Consider the following 23,517-nt stretch of genomic DNA (forward strand, 5'->3'; position numbering starts at 1 on the left):
CAGAGAGAAAGACAGAGAGAAAGACAGAGAGAAAGACAGAGAGAAAGACAGAGAGAAAGACAGAGAGAGGCAGAGAGAGAAGAAAAAGAAGATAAGGGGAAAGAAAAGAGAGAGGGAAAGAGGAATGAGTAAAAGAGGAGAGATAGAAAGAAAAATAAAGGAAGAAAGAACCAAGTTCTAAGAGTCCAGCCAAGTCCTTACATTACCAGCCAGTAGGGAATCTTGATGGGCATGCTCTGGTGTGCAGGAAGACAGAATGAGACAAGCTCAAGTGATTGGAATAAGAGGTTCCAGTAATGCAGCAGGACCATCCTAAAATAGCATACTTCTAGGGTACATGCAAGCCTGAATGTTTCTCCCTGACCTTGTCTTGTTGACAGGAGCTCTAGAGAGCAGGGGCAGAGCTTCATTCAGCAGTTCTTAACATGTGGGTTATGACCCCCTTGACAAATCTCTATCTCTAAAATATATCTACATTATGATTCATAACTGCAGCAAAATTACAGTTATAAAGTAGCGACAAAAATATTTTTAGGGTTGGGGCTTACCAAAACATGAGGAATGACTATAATCCAATTTCAACCAAAACCATGCATTTTTAAAAAGCATAGAACACACCATCATGTAATTTAAATGTGGACGATGAAGTCACTGTGCCAGATCTTGTTGTTTGGGTAACCTTTGACAAGTCACTTAGAGTGTGACTTGGGGGTAATACATGTCAGGCCATTGGAAGATTTTAAATGAGATAGTATATGATGGCCCTGGGTTTACAGTGTATCAGTGTGTTAGATGACCAATAGATGAGGGGGGAGAGAGAGAGAAAGAAAGGGAGAGAGAGACACACAGAGAGAGAGACACACACAGAGAGAGAGAGAGTGCAAGAGAGAGAGAGCAAGAGAAAGAGAGAGAGAAGGGGGAGGAGAATATCCTGGGATAACTGATACCTTTTGTTCTTATTCTATATTAAAATGCATAGAAGGTGATAACTTAGAAACAGGCTCTTCCTAGACACTGAATCTACTGGTATTAGCTTGTAAGGAATTTAAGACAGAGAGCATCAATACAAGAATGTGCTTATGTTATAGATTTTTCATTTGATCATGATCTAGAATTCCCTAGCCTCCAGAAATTTGAACAATAACATTTTTAAAAATTAATTATCTACTATAGGCTATTTTGTTACAGTATCTCAAATGCACTAAGACAGCGAGCCAAATGCAGAGTCCAGTATTTGCTTTGACAGAGTAAAGTAAGTAAATTCTAATTGAAATTGATCTTGGAAGCCATTTGGAAGAAGTAGGATTCAAGGCAGGTCTTGGAGGGAAGATCTGAAATTGATATTTGGTCTTCAAGAAGAAAGTGGGCCCCAGCACATGTAACAGGAGAGCCTTCTTCTCTAGGCACAGTGGCAGTGAACAAACACTCAGTCAAGTCTGGAAGATGTGGTAGCAGCCAAGGGCCATAAAGATGTCTGCACAGGTCCATGGGCAAGGAGATTGGCTAACTTTTAAAAACAATTTTATTCTGAAGAATCTTGTGTTTAGAAAAAGAACTTGTATGAACCACCCAGTAGCTTTACAGTGTTTCCCAGCTGGATCTAGTACTTCCTAATGGTTTTCTATGTTCCTTTGTTATTCTCTTCTTGTCTAACTCTCTCTATTTTTCTCTCTCCCATATAAATGACTTTTTTTCCTCTAGAGGCATGGTTGTCATCTGTCTTAATGCTGCAACCATTTAGTACAGTTCTTCATGTTGGGGTGACCCCCATCCATAAAATTATTTCATTGCTACTTCATAACTGTAATTTTACTACACTTATGAATCATAATGTAAACATCTGGTATGCAGAATATCTGATATGTGACCCCTGTGAAAAGTTGTTCAGTCCCAAAGTGGCTGCGACCCACAGATCGAGAACCACTCCTCTAAGGCATCTGAGAGTGAGTCACAAATATGATGCTGCTTTTACCTCTAAATATTTCCTAAAAACTAAAAGCAAGTTTTCCCATGTATAACTTGGAAGCAATTATAAAAATCAGAAACTTTAATATTGTTATACAAGTGTTATCTGAGTTGAAGAACTTATTCACATTTTATGAACTGTCCCAAAGATAGAAGCTCACCTCCTTCATTCTTTCCTCCCCTCCATGTATTTCTCCCTCTCTTCCTGCTTCTGCTTTGACACTTCTCCTCTCTTTCTTCATTGACAAAATGAAAAGGGCTTGAATAGAAACATCAGCCATGGGAACAAGATATGCCTTGGAGAAGGAGAGAAGGAGACCTAGGGAACAAGGGCGTCCTTTCATAGGACTTGGCAATACTGTATTCTGGGGATAAGAGGCAAAGTCAAGCTGATAACGAGCCTTGGAACCAGAAAGGGCAAGGATGCTCTCATGTTGCTGGTTTTCGTTTAATAATGGTAATGAGATTTCTACAGTGGTTTTACAGAGAGAAATGCAGTGCTGTTGGAGGCATCTTGGAGCAGTGGTTCAGGGTGCAGCAACCCCACCTTGGTTGGATCCAGGTTTTGCTATTTATTAACTGTGAAATTTGGGGAAGGCACCTGTGATGTAGTTTCTCCATGTGTGAAATGAGAATAATAAAACAGCTTGCCTTGCAGGGCTCTTGTGAGGATCAAAGGAAGTATAATTGGCAAACTGCTGTACTGTGAGCCTCCTTGACGTACAGTGTTATAGATGTTTGACAAATCAACATAAGTAAATGGCTTTCCTATTCTTATATACTGCATCTTTATCATAATTTTGTGAAGTAAGTACTATTAGTATTATTCCTACTTAGGTCCCAGATGTCAAGTGGGTTGTCCGAAGTCATGTAGCCGTTGGCATAGAAAGGCTTTCTACTTGAGGATACCCACCCAGACAATAGAGATGAGCTAGTAACTCCTTAATAGGCCAGAGGATAGAGGCCTCAGAGTCAAAAGTCTTCTACATAAAAAATAATTGAAAATAGGAATATGTGGGTTTGCTAAGGGAGAGGCCATCTATGACACCGAATACCACAAATGATTGCCTAGGAAATGGGAAGATAAAGAAGTAGTGGGCAAAGCTGAGTAGAAACAGCCACAGAGCTGGAGGACAAAACGATTGACAGAAAGGACAGGATGAGAGGGCCCTTTTGCAAGTTCTTTTGGGGATTTGGAGGAAGATACAGTCAGAGTTGATACCTACAAGTGATGAGAGGTCCCCTTAGTGACTTTAATGAGACCCTTGTCACTGTTGAAGCCAGCGTCCTATTTTCACCGGCGTGGGGAGATTAAAGAAAGAGAAGCAAGCTTTCCTGAAGAGTTAGTACTTCTTTCAAGATACTTGGGAGTAAGAGTATGGAGAGCTTTGGAAGAAACTGGGTAAAAAAAGGATCCTGATCTGGTAGAAATGATTTCCTTTGTTATGCAGCAGGGAAAGGCCAAGGCCTAAGGACACAAAGAATAGTAAGTAGGAAGGCTGGGAAGAGTAGGTTGGCAGAGTAGAATAAAGGCTTTGAGTCTTTGGTCCTGGGGTCCAATAGACACCATCCCCCAAGGCTCTAACTATTAGAGGCTACTGTGAAAACTATTAGTTACCTTCCACAACCTGATAGTTAAGATAGTAAGATTATCAATTGTTGAAGATGCCACATATTTATAGGATACAGAGAAATCTAACTGGTACTCAGCTGAAAGTTTCACTCCTACTGAATAGTAATTCTAGTACTTGAAGATACTATAAACACTACTGGATGAGAAAAGGGATTAATATAACCTAGCCACAAATCTTTGGAACTACAATAGCGACTTGCCTGAAAGATACTCACATCAATGCAATAGTGGCACAAATGTCATGGGAAACTATGACATTTTTTAAAATTAGATTTAAGGGCTATTTCATGAAATGAAACCCATACCTGACACTGTTAATGAGGCCAAGAACCTGAGATTATGTAGGCCATCTACCCTAGGGGAACACCTACTACTATTATTTGTATAAAGGAGCATAGCAACATTGGATTCCCAATGCCACATGCATATATGTCAGTGTAGTACTTGGCTCTCATCAGAGACATGACACTCAGCAACATTCAGAGTGAGAGATTTTATAATACCAGCCCTAAATGAGATGTCTCCATTATATTTCTCTCTTCTAGGATCAAGGATATAGAAGGATATAGAAGAGGGGGCAGAGCCTTGTAAAAGCCAAAGGTGACGATGGACAGCTTCGAAATTCAAAATTTGAATTCAAAACAGAATTTTTTCCATCACAACAGGGCTGATGCATACATGAATTCACAGGAGGCTGGGACAGTGTGCACACGACCTATACAAACACAAGCCAGATGAAATCCCAGCATGGAGGAGGGGAAGTGAGAACAAAGTCTCTCCCCTAACCAAGCAGCTCCTTACAATTGATAGCCTATGGGAAAGGGAAAATCAGTCTTCATCAGAGAGTGACACTGGGTATATCAACTGCATTCCAGTGCAGGTCTTACACTCAAGAGTAGTTGACTAACACAAATGGACTTCATATTATTTTGTGCTTCTTGCTTGTTTAATTTTGGACTATTTATTTATGTAAATTAAAATTAATTTTTTTATATAGTACATTTTGCTCATGTCCCTTCCCCACCTCCAGCTCCTCATAGATGCCCCCCATACCACCCAGCCCACTCAACTTAATGTTGTTTTTCTTTCTCTCTCTCTTTCGAAACAAAACAAAATACAAATAAAACTCACAAAAACACAAAAATGAAAATTAAAATAAACAAGCAAAAGAAAAAAATTGCCAAGACAAGACAGAAAGTGTGCACAAGTGTGTGTGTGTGCGCGCGCGTGCACACACACACACACAACCCAGAACCCAAAACAAAAACAAATGAACAAAACCATGGCAGTCCTTTGTGTTGGCTGACTACTCCTGGTCATGAGGCCTGACCTGGAGTGTGGCTGATATACTGATATACCTATTGACATTTGGGGGTCCCACTCCTAATCAAGAAGCTATTTGCAATTGGTATCTGCTGGCAAAAGGAAAATGAGTTTTCTTTATTTTTTCTTTTCTTATTCACTTTACATCCTGCTTACTTCTCCTCTTCCAGTCACCCTCTCCCACAATCTTTTCCCTTTCCCCTCTCTCCCTCTCCTCTGAGAGGGTGAGGCCCCCCCCTAAGTACCCCCCTATCCTGGCACTTCAAGTCTCTGCTTGGCTAGGCACTTCTCCCACTGAGGTCAGACAAGGCAGCCCAGCTAGAAGAATATATCCTACCTATAGGCAACAGCTTTTAGGATAACCTCTGTTCCAGTTGTTCAGGACCCATATGAAGACCAGGCTTCACATCTGCTACATATGTGCAGAAAGGCCTAGGTCAAACCCATATATGTTCTTTCATTGGTTGTTCAGTCTCTGGGAGCCCCAAGGGTTCTGGTTAGTTGACTCTGTTAGTCTTCTGTGGTCGTCCTATGGAGTTTCTATCCCCTTAGAGACTGCAATCCTTCATCCTGTTCTTCTATAAGAGCCCTCAAGCTCCATTCCCTGTTTGGTTGCAGATATCTGCATTTGTCTGAGTAGACTCCTGGGGGAGCCTCTTAGAGGACAACCATGCGAGACTTCTGTCTACAAGCACAACAAAGACCATGGGATGTGACTCAAGTTGAGCTGGCTATTGGCTGTCTATTCTTTCAGTCTCTTCTCTATTTCTTATCCCTGCCTTTCTTGTAGACCAGATAAATTTTAGATTGAAAATTCTGTGGGTGGGTTGGTGTCCCTATGGCACTATTAGGAATCCTGCCTGGCTACAGGAGGTGACCTCTTCAGGTTCTATATCCTCAATACTGTGAGTCACAGCTAAGGATGTCCCCATTGATTCTTATGCTCCTCCATTATTTATCCCAGGTTTCTATCTCTTCCTGGAGACACCCCCTCATTCCCCACTCCCATCAGTTGCAGATTTACATTTCTTCTCATGACCATCTGGCCATTCCTTCTGTCTTTTCCCACATCTGAACCTGTACCCCCCCCATTCCTCTCTCATCCCCTCTCCCACCCAGCTCCCTCCCTCCATCTACCCCCTATGACAATTTCATTACCCTTTCTAAGTGAGATTCAAGTAACCTTACTTGTGCCTTCCTTATTGTTTAGCTTCTTTAGGTCTGTGGATTTTAGCATGGGTATCCTGTATTTTATGACTAATATCCACTGATAAGTTAGTACATATCATTCATATCTTTTTGAGACTGGGTTACTTCACTCAGGATGATATTCTCAAGATCCATCCAGTAGTCTGTAAAATTCATGATGACTTTGTTTTTAACAGCCAAATAATATTCCATTATGTAGATGTAGCACATTTTCTTTATCCATTCTTCAGTTGAAGGATATTTAGGTTGTTTGTTTTCAGTTTCTCACTTTTATGAATAAAGCTGCTATGAACATTACTGAGCAAGTGTCTTTGTGGAATGGTGGAATATCTTTTGGGTACATGCCCAGGGTTTGTAGAGGTGGGTCTTGAGGTTGAACTATTCCCAGTTTTCTGAGAAACCACCAAATCGATTTCTAAAGTGGGTGTATGGCTAACTAAGAGATTTGGAAGGAAGGTCAATAATACAGAGAAACCTCAAAAGTTATGAAGAATTTGGTTGGAAATGGTTATAACTGTAGGCTACAAAGACAAGAGGAGGCAGTGCAGACTAGGTTAATGCTCCCTGGATTTTTCTTTCAAAATAGTTCTAGCAACAGAAAAAGAGAGAAAGCTTGTCTTTGAGGTATGGGAGCATGGCTCAAGGTAGTGCATTAGAAGTCTAAAAATTCCAATGTCTTAAGTTTTACTTTTAAATTATTTAAAATGTCACTACATATCTATTTTACTTTAATTTAAAATGAAGTACTTGGCTCTTAATAAAATGCATACCTTGTTTTTCTAAAAAAAAATGCATACCTTGTTTTTCCATGTTAAGGGCAGATAGTGTGGGTCTCGGGGTGGGATTCTGTATTCCATATTTTTAAAGCCATGAGAGGAAAGCAAAGAAAGAACAGGACCACAGGGAGAGGACAATGAAGGGTGGGAAGGAATAGGTACAGAAGAATATTGAGGCTGTAGACAAAGAGGTATGTCAACATGTTAGCTTGAAATTGAGAGAGTTCCATGTGCCAAGACCCTCAAAAGCATCATCAGGAAGACAGCTGAGTGATGGCTGTCTAGGGTAATTTTAATTTCACTGAGTTGTTTTCTGTTTAGATCCTCAATGCTAGATTTCTCTCTTGAGGGAAACAGAAGGAAAATTAATATTTCAACGGGAGCATTTGTAAGATATTAAGCCAGGAATTAATTTTTTAGCATTGTCTTGGCATAAGAGACAGAGATTAATAGAGCCAATTTAAATCCTCTTAGGGGATGCATCTAATATCTGCCACTTGCTATGTAACTGCCATTCAGGAAGCTGCCATACAAGAAGACCTATGCAATTGAAATGTCATCTGTGACACTAAAGGGGTTTTAGAAACACATTTTCGATTCATTGATAGAAGTCTTTATTTACTTTGGCTGTGAAGATGTCTTTAACAATGACGAGGTGACTTGTAGAATTTGTGGCTATTTCAGGAGAGTAAGCTATCATTTATGCCTATCTTGTTTCCGTGTTTTAAAGTAATATTGCTGATATAGATTTCTATTCATTGCAGTGAGTGGAGCTGAGTAATGAAATAGAATATGGACAGTAGACAGGATCATTAAGAGAAGGGATGTGGTCAAAAGTCCTATGCTACTCATTTACTCTTAAAATTTTGAAATACTAACTGGTGTAGATTGTTCCCATTGGTAGATAACTTTAGCATTTTCAACCTCTACTTTGTTTTAAAGGTCAAAGAGCACATAGGTAGTATTTAAAATAGAGTGAGGAGTAGGAGGAAGAGAAATATTTGACCGCTTCAAACTGACCAATGCGAGTTATCATGTATTTCGTTAAAACTTGTCAAGTGATTTCATGATGACTTGATGTACACATTGATGGAATTATGCACAGTTCACATGTAATTGCAAAGTGGGAACACTTAGCTTCATTTAAATAATTATCCATGTGAAGCTTAGCCCAAAAGGATGATAAAGAGAGATGAGCCATACATCAGCAGAGCAGCAGTGTGAGGACTGCATTCCAATGAGATGCTTCCTGAGCACAGCCATTCACTTGGAAGTGGGTGGGTACAGTGCCCACACTTGAATCTGGTCTTTTTGTTTTACTTTCCCATCTCCCTGGCATCTGAAGCCATGCCAGTGCAGTGAGTGTGAAGCAGTATAGCATGCTTAGCATTGACTTCTTCCATCAGCAGGCAGGGATCATTATCACACAGTGTTGAGATTTTAGACTGTCAGGATCAGAGGGCATTCACAGAAAGGCTCCATCCCTGAGATCTGTAGGCGATCCAGAGATGGATAATGACTGCTCCCGGGAAAGTGTCCATCAGTGCACTGCCTGCCTTACTAAGCTGGGTACCACTGAACCTCACAAGGATGCTGGGGGTGTTGGGCTTTTTAACTTCTGCTTTGTCAACAGCTTATACATCCGTGGTTTGCTAGCCTGAATGATGCCTGGCTTCCCATGGATTTCCTTTCACAAACAAGGAGGGACCTGGACCTGGTCACATTTCTCTAATTTTACTTATTTCAGCCATTCTCTGAAGACAGGAATATGCATGTTTGAAGTTATTTATGACTGTGCTATATTATTAGTTAAATACAAAATTTAGGTTGATTGATTGCTATAATTTCCTCCCTTCTGTATTGAATAACAAAGAAATTAACTATTCCTTAACCCTGAAAACACTTGTTTCATCTTCAAAAATAGAAAATTTCATGGTTTCCTGGAGATATAATTGTTGTAGAAGCATATTGTTCTAGAAGTATAGTGTATCAATACATTGACAATCATTGCTTTATAAAAATATATATCATGGATTGTAGTATGCCTGCTAGTGAGATAAGAAGGAGGAGTCAGGAAGGATCAAACATGGGTTGCAATTTCATTCATGAAAATGTTTTTGTCAATAGATTATGAATGACAGCTGTCAGTAAGTCCATTCTGAAATTGTTGTTGCATGTACGTACTTTATGTTTTTTTAAATATGTGTGTGTCTACATGTGTGTGCACTTGTATATGTGTGCACATGTGAGTACACATGTGTGTACTTGTATGTGTGTGCTTGTTTGTGTGTGGGGCTATGGAGGCTAGAGGTTGATTATGGTATTTTTCTACTCTTTTCCATTTTAATTTTTCAGACAATATCTTACTAAACTCAGAATTCACTAATTGGCGGGGGTGGCTTGCCAACAAGCTCCTGGGATTCACCTATGTCTTCTTCTCCCACAGTGCTTGGGGTACAAATATTTTCTGTGGGTGCTAGAGATCTGAACACCGGCCTTCATGCTTGTCTAGCAAGTACTTAGTTTTATTTTTTACTTTTTTATTATTTTTTAAAAAATAAAGCTTAAATCTCTTTCATGATCAAGAATGAAGAGAGAGATCTTCCAGGATGTGTTGGAATTGGCAGTAAATTAGAGCTTAGCCAGGATAGGGAAGGGTGGTCATTTATTGTGCTGCTTCATGGCCATAATGGTAGGCAGAGCATCTTTAGATGCTTCTAGAAAGACTCCACTGGGTCAGATAGAGTGTGGGGGTGTGACAACATCCTGGTCTGACAGAGTCCTGCTGGGCTTGAATGACTTTGCTTTCACAATCATCTTGATTATTTACTACGAGTGGTAATATCTCACCATTATTTGGGATGTACCGGTTCAGGCTCTGTAGGGCTGCCACTTGGGACTGTGTTATAGAGATGCTCCCAGAGCCATTGTGATAGACAGTTGGGTTTGAGAACTGCTAGAGTACCACAGTGGTACAGCTTGGAAGCATTGTGTATCTCTGTGGCGGTGTGCTGTGTAGGTTCTGTGGGATGTCTACTGGAATTCAACCAGGGAGTAGCATAGAAGACATATTAGTCAGGCGCTGAGGCTATGGCCTTAGGCTTTCCCAGAAGCCTCCTCCTTTAGGGTGTGAGCTTCTGAAAAGCACCATCTGGTTCTGATTAAATCCTGTATTCAGAGGCCAGGGCAGGCGTGGCTCCAGGAAGGTCACCTACAATGTTTTTCTCTAAGTTTTTGCTTACTATTTGTTTTTGATTCTTTTCTCTTTTGGGAGTTCATCCTCCAGCCCTCTATGGAGTATTTGCAAGCCTTCCTGAGGGTTCTCTGCTCTCCTTAGGTTTCTCATTTTGTATGCTTCTATTTGGGATGCTATCCTACCACATTAGCAGATTAACCCTTGCAGAAGCACACAGAAACTGCAAACGTGTGATGCTTTTTGTTATACGCCAAGGCACCACTATACTTGGAAAGAGTGAGGTTTTATTTACCTCTTGGGTATATTGTGCATAACATTGCCTAATGAGGGAGAAAATTTAATAGGAAAAAAAAAAAGGCTGCCTGGCAAGGGATGGCAATTCTTTATGGAGCTGTGGGTTCAGTGTCAGTGAGGGCTCATTTCAAGGGAGGGCTGGCCACAGTTCAGTGTGGATAGATTGCTCTTACAATCCAATTTTCAGGTCTCTCTTAATTTTATCTTTTGTGCTGTCATTCATTCATCTAGTTTAGGTCCTTTCATATCCAATAGAGCTATGGTTTGGAAAGTGAAGTATGAGAGAGAATGGGGGCAGGGAGGAGACTTTTTTTGAAGACCCTGAATAACAATCATTTTATTATATGATTTAACCAAATTGAGGCCTATCCTATTACCATACATGAAGCCTGCAACTTTAATCTTCCTCTTCCTGCCATGACTCCCCCATATTCTCAGGGAGTTTGTATGGATATATTAGCTTGATTATTTATGCTTTACCCATATCTAAAGTCCTTCATGGCCTCTCTATATGACTGGGGCATGTGTTCTCGCTGCGGAGTGGGTTGCTTACAGAGAGAAAATACACACACACTGTTGGCTCCCATACATTTAAAGCATAGAATTCCAAAATGTCTTAGTTAGGGTTTTACTGTTGTGAACAGACACCATGACCAAGGCAACTCTCATAAGGAGATGATTTAATTGGAACTGGCTTACACGTTCAGAAGTTCAGTCCATTATCATCAAGGCAGGAACATGGCAGCATCTAGGCAGGCATGGCACAGGAGGAGCTAAGAGTTCTACATCTTCAACTGAAGGCTGCTAGTGGAAGATTGGCTTCCAAGTAGCTAGGACTAGGGTATAAAAGCCCATGCCCACAGTAACACACCTACTCCAAAAAGGCCATACCTCCTAATAGTTCCACTCCCTGGGCCAAGCATATACAAGCCATCATACAAAATCATGAGTCCTCCAGGAATTACCTAGTGGGGAAGATGTCACTGCATGTATGTCATCCATACACTGCTGACCCCATGTAGAGTCATGGCTTGAGCAAAGAGGAAAGACTGGAAATCACCATTTCCCAGTTACAGTTTCTTGGATCCAGAGTGGTTCTGTTTTCTATATTTATACTGTTCAGAGATCCTGCTTCTAGTACAATATCAAGCATTCTAAGCTAACCATGACATTTTAAAAGGTAAGAATACTTTACCCACTGATGGTGGTTAGTTATGTGTTTGAGGTCAATGGGTTTACTTTCAACTGGTCTTCTAGAAATCCTTTATTCAATGTCTAGGCATCTTGTCCATAAGGGCAACTTTATTATTATCCCATTGCTTAGAATAAAAATAAAGCAAATAATGAGGCTTAGTGTTTTAAAGTCTGCCAACGGAGAGGCACCTCTCCCTGGTATATTTCACTGATAGAAATTGGATGAAGCTTTTCTTTGCCTATTGATATGCTCCACCAGATATGTGGGTATGAAGACAGGAAGACTGTTTGATCAGTCATTCCCACTGTGGCTTCATTTGTCTGAAGATCAACCAAATGGAAAAATGTTCCTGTCTGTCATTACAGAATTAAATCTTTCAATGTCTCAGATATGTCTACACCTATTTATAGCACTTCTTAAATAATTATCAAGACAGATAGATGCTTTTTCTTTTCTTAGTTCCTTAGCATTGAACTAGCTCAGAGGCAACATGGTGTTTCCCTGCTTGAAGCACTTTCCTGAAGATAATGTTATGATGTATATCACACCCAGACTGGATACCATACAGTCCTAGAGGTAAAGCTTCCAGAGCATATTCATGAATCCTGTAGAATAGTGGTAGCCGTCCATATGCATGTGGGTCCTCCTCCTAATACATTACTTCTCAGCAGTCTGGTCACTTGATAATCATGCTATTTCTATATGTCGCTGCCTCTTTTTTGGATATTAATGTGGATCTAGAGAAGGAGAAGCCACTGGGGACATGTAGAACCAAATAATGTATAGGCAACGATTTTCCAGTGAGCACACACCATCATGTTTAAACACTTCGTCAGCTTAGGTTATTGGGATTTTTATTTGTTGGATTTCATCACTGTGACAAAATCCCTAAGAAAGTTAAGTCAAGAGGACAGGTTTAGTTTGGCTCATGCTTTTGGTTTATGGTTACTTTGACCCATGTTTCCAAGCATGTGGTGGGGCAGTACATGATGCTGAAAGAAAGCATTTTACGTCATGACAATGGTGGGCAGAAACTCAGGACAAGATGTTCCAAGGACATACTCCCCAGTGACTTTTACTAAGCTCGGTCTCAACTCTGAAATTCACCACCACTTCTCAATAATGTTATCCAGTTGTGAATCTACCATAGAATTAACTTGCTCACTATGTCAGAGTCCCCATGATCCAATCGCTTCTCAAAGGTTGAATCCATCAGCTGGAGACCCAGTCTTAAAAAGTCAGTGAGCCTCCTTTTGGGGGAGGAAGGGATTTAGTATTTAAATCATAACTGCTTGTATGAAGTTTAGTACATGACTGCCCAAGATTAGTAGTATAAATAGAATCCTGCAAACGCTCACATTATTGCTCATTTGTAACTAATAAAACTTGCATCAACCCAAACTCTTTGGGGGTGATTAATTATCTACAAATAAAATACTCTGTGCTTTCAAACTTCACATAAACTTAGTCTGCCTTTATTTCATTACAGCAAGGAGCTCAGTTGAGCAGAACCATCATCTAGATATTCTGGTTTGCAGTGGCCACAGAATAAGGAAGGGTGCATTTATATTGCAGTTTAGACATCACAGGGGTCCAGGTATGTGAATATTCATGATATTTATGTAAATCTCATGGCTACATCTCTCCTTTGACTACTGGAAACTTCCCTTCTTAATAATTTAATTTCTTTCTACCAACTGCAGCCTCCCACAAGAGCCTGAAGCTAGACTCAATGAAGTCCAGATATATTTTAATTCTCTTTTATCAAAGCTAAAGACTTTTCTTGGAGACTGCACTGACTTCTGCATCTTGAAAGAACAGCAACTATGGGAATTTCTGTACGTAATGAAGCCCAGGGAGTAATGGGCTTCATTCCAAAATGTTGCGAGTAGTTACAGTTTAAGCAGGTAAACATGACACACATCGTTAACTGTTTTCCAAAATGAAACTGCTTTAGAAGAGAGGTGATTTGAAAAGAAAAAAAAATATCCAGTAGTGACCAGACAGTGCATAGTGTCCGTGGTTTCTACAAGTGCTCACTGAGAGGTTTGATACACATTCAACGTATAGTTAAATATTTTAGCAGAATAAGCAAGTGGATTGTCCTAAGTGGTTCTAAGCAGGGAATATTTTTTTTCATGGATACTCACAGCATTTGTAACTGTTGAGTACCACCGTATCACACCATTTCCCATTCCCATTTTGATGTGTTAATTTCTGAAAGAAATCCCACTTCACAGGTGCTATTTAAGTACAGAGGATAGCTAAGCCATTTCTCTTTGGAAACTAAACATTATTATCAGGATATATTACTATAGAACTCACTCTTTCTGCCTTGGAGCCTAGGGTTCTTCCTTGGATTTCAAGGGTTACCTGCCTTTTTGATGTCATAGGCCAGACTCATGTGCAATAGCATCTGGAAACACTGACTCAGAGTCACCATCAATTGTTAGACTGAGGATAAAGCTACCATTTCATCCACTTCCAAGTAGCCTTTAAGAGACACATGTTCTGGAGGAAACAGAGAAGAATGAGTTGATAGTGAAGTTCTTTCATGTCATTTTTTTGATATTTAGGTCAAGGCTTCTGCCTTTTAATTGAAGTTCTCAGGAAAGCTTATGGCAGGATGAGACTTCTAGAACTACGATAGAAACCAAGAAGGGAAGGTCTTGCTCTCTGACTGAATCTCTGTGCTACTTTGTAATATAGTTTTACTTCTCTTAAAGAGTCTGTCTGTGGACCTATGCTGGAGATCTGTTACCTCAAGATTTTTCTTTATCTTATAAATTTTGTATACTTTGTTCTAAGACAGTGGCTTCCCAGTGGGGTAGCTAATACCTGTATAATATATATTTGGTATTTCAAGAAGTTTGAATAACACTTTTGGGCTGACCCCATTTTCAAAAGCATTGTGTGTTCTTTTGAAGGTCTTTCTACAAGTCAAAGCATGGTGTGCTCTCAAGAGGGCCTGCTTGCAGTGTTAATTAACTTTGACAGGTCATCAGTTTTGCTGATAATACTTACCAGTCCATTGGTAAAGGGCAGACTGTTTATTCTACTAGATAATTGATACTCATTAGATATAAATACAACAGTATAAGAAAATATTGGCAGAGAGAAATAACAGCATAGAACATTTTTGTTAATAGGGTAGATTTATGTTACCACAGGAGCAATTCCTCTCAATGTGAGGTATTACAAGAATGGAGAATGAAAGGGAAGGCTTACTGTTAAATATGGGCTTTGGTTTTAGTTCATTCTTGACCACCATGGTCTTGTACCCTGAAAGTAAGGAAGAAGAAGCAGAGAAAGAAAGAAATTCTTGATGCATGTTCAAAGCTTAAGAGATTTCACAGAGCCAGGCAGTGGTGGCCCATGCCTTTAATCCCAGCACTCGGGAGGCAGAGACAGGTGGATTTTAGAGTTTGAGGCCAGCCTGGTCTACAGAGTGAGTTCTAGGACAGCCAGGGCTATACAGAGAAACCCTGTCTCAAAAAAACAAAAAACAACAACAATAAAAATTTCACAGCTCATATTTTATCCCCCTTCCTGTCCTTTGTTTAATGATGCAGGATCTTCAAGTTCCAAATGGTTTATGTACCTCCCAAACTCTTTGTGCTCACTTATTCTTTGGAAGTAGGTACATGGTACTTTGTATTTTATACTCACAACTTTCTGCAAGTCCACTTACATTTCAGGACAGATCTGAAATTTATAAAAAGGTAAGGGTGAGTGAGACCTACCACCTGGAGATCTTGGCTCCAAAATTTCAGGAATGAACTAACATTTCAAACTTTCCAAAAGTAAACTGTTTAAAGCAATCAATGTCTTCTCTGGGTTTTGAAGCACATCGGATTGAGTGGTGAGACTTCTCCTAGCCTACACATGGAACAGTGGTGGATTACAGCTGCCATTGCTTGTAAATGCCAATAATGTAGGAGTGAGGTGTGATGGATTTCCAGAGCATTGCTTCCTGTGTCAGTGGCAGTTGCTGTTATCCTTTCATAGATTCTGAAATTTTCTGTTTTCTTATGAATTAGTTTCTTTCCTTCCATACTAGTCCATAGGTTTGTGAATACATTCTAATAAAATGAGGGTTGAAGTTAGCTAAGATATGGTTACTTAACCTCTTATTGAAATTAATTCTTGACGCATGTTCAAAGCGTAAGAGATTTCACAGGTCATATTTTATCCTTCTTTTCATCTTTTGTTTTATGATGTAGTATCTTGAAGGTCCAAATGATTTATATACCTCTTTATAATGTAGCTGTTGGCCAGGCATGATGGCACATGCATTTAATTCTAGTACTTGGGAGGCAGAAGCAGGCAAATCTCTGTGTATTTGAGCCAGTCTGATTTAAATAACAAATTCTAGATCAGCCAAGGTTAATCAGTGAGACTCCATCTTAAAGAAAAAAAGAAAAGAAGATTTTATTCCTCTATCTGTCCCTGTTCTTACTCTAACAGCGCTAGACTTCCTCTTGATCTAATTTTTCTATGATAAAAACACCATTGTCTAAACTGTTGTTATCTATGGTCTGGTAAACCAAAATAGAAAATAATTTTAGCACTTTGTAAATCTTTAAAAAGAACTTAAGGTTAACATTTTATTGTACCAATATTTTGATTTTTTTCAGGATGAAATAGCAACAAAACACCTGTAGTTATTGTTGGTTTGCAAAGGGTGCATGTAAACAATTTTTGTGTTGTAACGTTATTAGACCTCTTTTTTTTAACCACATAAAAATTCTCTTTAAATTTTCTGCTTGAATACTTACAAGTAGTACTTAAAAGCCTATATTTAGGGGATAAGATACAAGAGTATGAATGTGAAACATCCCTACAGACCTTCGTGTTGAACAGTTGGTCTCAAAGTAATGCTGTATTTGGAGATTATGGGAACTTTTGGACAATGGGTCTAGGTACCTGGGAGATTTAGGAATATATGGGTGGTTCTAGTGCATTCTGGATGAAGTCATAACTTCCAGATCTACCAGAATGTGGTAGGTCACATTGGAAGCTCCTACCACAACGAATGGAGTCTCAGGCAGCTTGCTTCTGTTGTCATGAATATGTGACCCCAAGGAAACCTTCCTCCAAATTGCTTCCATCTTATATTTTGTCCAAGCAATAAGAAAAGTAAAATAGTTCAGAAAATTGGTACTGTAGCATGGGGTTGTTTTTATAGTAAACCTGACCATGAGTTTTAGGTCCACAGAACTGGTTGGCTGGAAGAATATGGGAGAATTCAGAGCATACAAGATGTCAGAGTGGTGAGGTCATGGGGACTTGAACCTCTTTCTAATTTTACTTAGTCAATCCAGACCTCACTGGGCTTGTTACAGATATATTACTTTCCTGCAGATTGCCCATCACAACAATTTCCATGCTTTGTGACAGTTGTTGCACAGGGTCAAATAATAATATTCAGATACTAATCAAAGGTCACCACTTGTTTTGAGACCCATATATCTAAAGAAAGACTACTGAGCTGGGCAGTGATGGCACACACCTTTAATCCCAGCACTTGGGAGGCAGAGGCAGAGGCAGGTGGATTTCTGAGTTGGAGGCCAGCCTGGTCTACAGAGTGAGATCCAGGATATCTAGGACTACACAAGAGAAACCTGTCTCGAAAAAAAGTAAAAAAGAAAAAAGAAAGAAAGAAAGAAAGAAAGACAGACTACTGAGCAGTGTTCATGTTAATCACGAGAAACAGCTTTGTGGTGCCCCACACAAAAAGGGAGGAAGTGAAACTGCATAAGACAATTTCCAAAGCTTAGACATGGTTACAATCTCTGCCCCCAAACTGTAGTGTCTCCTTTCTTTCTTTAAATGTTTTTTTTTTTCTTATACTGATTAGCACCCTGACTCTGCTCGGTACTTGGTTTCCTCTCTTCATTCTTCTCTCTCCTCCTTTCTTGGCTTTCTGTCTTTTCCACCTCCATCTCTTCCTTCCTGTCTGTATTCTTTGTAGATTTCTGACTTTACGTCTACCAAGGAAAACATCAACTCTTTTTTTTTTTTTAAGGTGACAAATGGTATCTAAGTGCGAATTGCTATTTTGAAAGAAAGCCAGTTTCGGTTAGTTTTAGCCTTGTTAGAACCATAGGAAGTGACTGGGTACTTCTCATTTGAGCCCAAGATGATAGATCCATATATATAAAGTGATGACATATCCTGCCCATGCCATGACCAGCTTTCATATTCCTGACTTCCTATCCAATCCTCTTTGCCTTCAGAATAGCTTCTAAATAGCTATAGATGCAGGTAATAAGCTACCATGAGTTATAAATCGATTAGGGGAGAAAAATAAAATGTTACAAATGTCCTCATAAACTATTTTTCTCAGAAGATCAGCATAAACATTTCTAGTGAACACTCTATATAAGAAGTTCAGAAAAGTTACTATGGGAAGCATTGTACATGTGTGGAGAGGACAGAAGTCCACACATTAACCTCCACAGAAGAGGATGGTTTATGGATTTGCAGTAGGAAAAACAATTTTGAAAGAAAAATAGAAATGATCTTTTCTCTCGTCTTTACTTATTTTGAAATTTATAGAAACATGCACAACAAACCTATTTTATTTGATTAACTAAGACTAATATGCTGCCATTTACTTGGGCTAATATACACTTAAAACTCCAGGATAAGCCAGCTATAATTATATTCCCGGAGATTTCTTTTTATCATTATTTACAGCTAACAAGACATTTATGTTCTCCTCTTGGTTGGCGTGGTGAGGCATTTTTGGCAACACTTTCCTGACTTGAAATCCTCATGTGTGTGGAAATCTAGTTAGGGAAATGACTATGTAAATAACGGCTCCTGAGAGTATAATCTCTCCTTTGTGACATAAATTAGATATCTATTCACATCTGTGCAATAATTCCCAGCTTTGCAATTAAATCCTCCTCTGATGTGCCCGAGCAAACACACCAGTCTCTTCCTAGTCTAGGAGAAGTTAGTCAACTTTCTGCTTGAAGAGACAAGCTGTATGTGGTTTAGAACAGATGCCTGCCTCATTTTCTCCCAATTTGGCTGTAACAGGATTGAGCTTCAGTGAGATGGATCATTAAACAGCAAAGGTAAGAGACACCTCACCATGTATGTTTAGAGTGTTAATTGAAAAAAGTAAAATGTGACTTTGAATCTTAAAGGTAATTTGAGAGAGTCCACATCTAATAAGGCAATATTTCTTCCCTTTTCCTTTCATCTAAAAGTTGTTGGTTATTGGAAATTGCCTCTTTTACAGAGTAAAGACAATGTTTTATTCATGAAATTAGGCTCTTTCTTGTGGGTTTTTGGAGTATATATAGTTAAAGTAAAACATAAGGTTACATTAAATTCTTTTTTTTTTACATGTCTATTTTTTTTTCACCTTTAGCTATCATGCTTTGTTTTTCTCAGATCTGTTTAAAAACTGGAATATTTCCAAGAGTGATTATTAAAATGTTGACAAATCTTTTCTTTCATGATGTAGCTATTGCTTCTGGAATTCCATGGATGTATGACTTTTCTTTTTAACCAAATTTATAGTAGTTATAGAAATTTGGTGTCCAAATGTTTCTTCCATACCAAAATTTAAACTCTCCAATAACAAGGTCAGTCTTCTTTACCTAGACTTTTCATTTGATTGGAGTCAGGGAATGTAGAGAAAATATGTAATGCTCTCTGAAGATGAGCAAATGTGTGTCTGCCTGTTGCTGGCTGGTGGATTGGCTGGCCACACCCATCCATGAGTGCAGAGAAAAGGCTCTGCAGTTGGTTCTTGGAGTCTGGATGGAGTGTAATAATGGATCTGTGATCTAGCCTCCTTTTTTTCCCAAGTTTAATGTAATTGATTACATTAAAGATGAGAGGGCACTTAATTAAGAAGAAGAGAATTCTGGGCCTTTGAATAAGTAGTATTTATTTAAAACATTTTCTTAGGTATGTATAAAAGCCCAGGAGCTGATTATTCATCATTATATCATATCCATATTCTGAGGTTATTTCTTCTTTCTCAATTAACTTGTTAACCTTTTTAAGAGAAGGAATAAGAAACACAACTATGATTTTTACTGTTGAACTTTATAATGCAATCATTTAAACTCTCTTTTGGCCTTAATAGATACTCCTCCCAAACCTTGTTTGGTCACCTTTCTAGGCTTTTGATATTGTTTAGAGGAATTTCTGGTTATTTGTAGACTGTATTTTACAATAATATCAGATTCATCTTGCTTTAATGCAACATTAATTTCAGCAAACAAAACATCCTGCATGTTTCCTGGTCAGTAATATTGGGGGAAGGATACTCAATCTAGATACCAAATGCTAGCAAATAAAGACCCAGTATCAGGAGTAAATTACCTCTTTTTGAGTAATTGGCCACCTGGTTCCCATAGACTCCCAAATATTGTAGTCTATTTCCATTGCTTTTGACTATCCTTGAGAACTTGATATATATTATATTTCATAAATATGAACTGTTTGTTCCACATAATGCTACTTATATGTATGTTTTCAGGGCCGATCACTTTGCACTAGACAACCAATTGGTGTGTTCTTCCATGGGAAAAGGACCTCTCCACACCCAGCTATCCTTTGTTGTCTGTAGTTCCTTGTGTGTAGCATCAAGACCTAGTGGGCTTCCTCCCATCCAGTTTGGCATGTCCATTGGTGTCATCCTTGTTCAGCTCTCATTTGAGAAATCATGTTGGACAGACTTTACAGGTGTAGCTTCTGAAGTTACTAGAAGACATAATTTCACAGCAAATGAGACGACACATCTTTGAGTCAAAGAGAGAAATCAGGCAGGACCTGGAAGCTTTATCTCTATTGATTAACATTCATAGTGGTGGAAGGTGTTATACATTTTACTGGAGGATGAAAGGAATCTTTTGCCTTAATCAGCTGCTAGCCTTATGAGATACACTGATGACTATCCTGGCAAGACATACCCACTAGTGCAACAGTGGGAACATTATGAGAGTGACTACTCTGATTGGGTTTAAGGCCTATTCCATGAGATGGAACTCATACCTTGTACTGTCAGTGAGGCCAAGAACCTCATTGGCCTTAGAGGAAAACCTACTAATAATTTTATAAATGGACATACCAATAAAATGACTGAAAATGACCTATTGCTATACTCAGAGATCTGTGTGTCTTGTAGCCCTCATCAGAGAAGTTTCTCATAGTACATGAGAATTATGGTAAGAAGTCAAAATTGCTTCACATGCAGAGAATAAGAGACAGGAATGCTTAGTTTTAAATAGAATGTCTTTATCACATCCTTTGTGACAAGCTCAGGGATCTTCAAGGAAGAGAGAATGTAAGAGCTAGATAGAGTTGGTAGATAACTACAAGGAAACAATCCTCTCACACAGCAGGATAGTTGTATAAAGAAACTAATGATCGTTGTGACAGCATCCACAAGACTTGTAAAAGATCAAGCTTGACAAAAATCCTATCATGGAGGGAGGCAGGAAAGCACAAAGTCCCATCCATGGGCAAGGAGCTATTGGTGTTTAATAACTACTGGGAGGACAAGAGTTAATTTAAGAGTATGACCCCTTGTTGACCATGCTCCAGGGTGGGGCCCCACTCCCAAAAGTTTTGGGGCAACACAAATTGGATTTCATGGAGAGAGTGGGGAAGGGGAAGGGAGGAGAGTAGGGGGAGGAAGCGAGAGAAGAAAGAGAGAGAGAGAGAGAGAGAGAGAGAGAGAGAGAGAGAGAGAGAGAGAGAGAGAGAGAGAGAGAGAGAGAGAGAGAGAGAGAGAGAGGAAGAAAGAGGAAGTTGGGTGGGCAGGGAGGTGGATCTGGAACAAGTTGGGAAAGGGAAGTGAGTAGGATCAAAATGCATTGTATGACATTCTCAAAGAATTAATAAAACTAGTATTTTAAAAGATGCTTTTATCGGTAATGCTGCCGAACATTACAGAACTATGAGTACATTGGATCCTTTCCTCCCTTTTGGCTCTGTAGAGAGTCCAGCAGAGGGTCCAGTAGAATTAGAGATGAAAGAGAACTTGTCTTTTGGCATCTGCAACTGGACTCTATTTATTTTGGAAGTCTTGCCTTTTTTTTTATTTATTAATTTATTTTCTTACACTCCATATTTAACTCTCCCACTCCTGATCTACCCTCCAAATGTTCCACATCCCATACCTCCTCCTCAACCACCTGTCTCCACGTGGATGTCCCCCCTGCCACTCCACCTGAGCTCTAAACTCCTCGGGGGCCTCCAGTCTCTTGAGGGTTAGGTGCATCATCTCTGAATGAACACAGACTAGGAAGTCCTCTACTGTATGTATGCTGGGGGCCTCATATCAGCTGGTATATGCTATCTGGTTAGTGTTCCAGTATCTGAGAGATCTCAGGGGTCCAGATTAATTGAGACTGCTGGTCCTCCTACAGGATTGCCCTTCTCCTCAGCTTCTTTCAGCCTTCCCTAATTCAACAACAGGGGTCAGCTGCTTCTGTTTATTGGTTAGGTGCAAATATCTGCATCTGATTCTTTTAGCTGCTTGTTGGGTCTTTCAGAGGTCAGTTATGATAGATCCTTTTTTTGTGAGCGCTCAATAGCCTCAGTAATAGTGTCAGGCCTTTGGACCTCCCCTTGAGCTGGATCCCACTTTGGGCCTGTCTCTGGACCTTCTTTTCCTCAGGCTCCTCTCCATTTCCATCCCTGTAATTCTTTCAGACAGTAACAATTATGGGTCAGAGTTGTGACTATGGAATGGCAGCACCATCCCTCACTTGATGCCCTGCCTTCCTGCTGGAGGTGGGCTCTATAAGTTCCCTCTCCCTACTGTCAGGCATTTTATCTGAGGTCCCTCCCTTTGAATCCTGAGAGTCTCTCACCTCCAAGGTCTCTGGTGCATTCTGGAGGGTCCCCCCAACCTCCTATCTCCCGAGGTTGTCTGTTTCCACTCTTTCTGCAGCCCTCAGGGCTTCAGTCCTTTTCCCTCACCCAATACCAGATCAGGTTCGTCTTTTTAGGAGTAGAGTGGTTTCAACATCATTAACACCAGAAGATTTTAGTCAAATTAATCTTTCATTCCTCCTGGGGATTGATAATATAAGAGATCTATCATGATGTGCTAAGGTTTTCTAGTTATTGAGGGACATGGAAAGTATGTATCTATATGTTACAGTCAAATCAATAGTCTGCAGATGAATATAGATATTTTGCATATGGTCATCTTTTCACAGCTCAATTGTACCAGGTCAATGAACTTTATACTTACATTGTAATTTTGTACTGTAGGAAATAAAATCAACATAAGGAGATATTAGATAAAATTGGAGTCAAGTTCTTTTACTTTTTTTTGGGAGGGGGGTGCATAATATTGATTTTAGATGCAGTTTTCAGGCCTCAACCTGTGTTCTCATTTAATCACACCACAAAGTAACTGAATTTTAAAATTATCCTTTTAAATGGCTCTCTAAGACTTCCCATTCTTCCCTTCTCTGCCATATAAATTAAATGACCCTCATTATCTTGTTATGAGATTCACTTTGTGCAAAATAGTCTAAGGATGGATTAATTACATAATTATATATCATAATTAACTTGGAACAGAGCTTATATGAAATTTTGGTAAAAATACCTTTAAAAGAATTACAAAAATAGTAAAATGCAATTAATATTAATGCTGTTATAGCAGCCTTGATCACGATGTAAAAATTGTTTTGATATACATAAAAGTAATGTTGTATCAAGTTGTCAAGCTGAATATGATAATTTTAAGGTATAAGGAGCAACTGTTTAGAGTCCACTTCAATAGACTTTTATTATTTTACTATTTATTTTGCATTTTTTATTTTATTAGATATTGTCTTTATTTACATATCATACGATATCTTCTTTCCCAGTTTCCCCTCCAAAAAAAACCCCCCAAAACAAGAAAACCCAAAACAACAACAAGACCAAACCC

General features: G+C 39.2%; 1 protein-coding gene across 2 annotated transcripts in view; it reads left to right on the forward strand.

Moving 5' to 3' along the window:
* Pde4d (phosphodiesterase 4D) overlaps positions 1-23,517 on the forward strand; it is a 1,511,116-nt gene that overhangs the window by 86,289 nt on the left and 1,401,310 nt on the right. The window contains exon 2 of one of the 2 annotated variants that reach the window (XM_031359969.1): positions 13,081-13,188. The exons of the other annotated variant lie outside the window; for it this stretch is intronic. The gene's annotated coding sequence lies outside the window, so the exon portion shown is untranslated. The remainder of the gene's footprint in view (positions 1-13,080; positions 13,189-23,517) is intronic. 2 annotated transcript variants of the gene reach the window in all.

This window comes from Mastomys coucha, unplaced genomic scaffold (genome assembly GCF_008632895.1).
Source record: "Mastomys coucha isolate ucsf_1 unplaced genomic scaffold, UCSF_Mcou_1 pScaffold8, whole genome shotgun sequence".
NCBI lineage: Eukaryota > Metazoa > Chordata > Mammalia > Rodentia > Muridae > Mastomys > Mastomys coucha.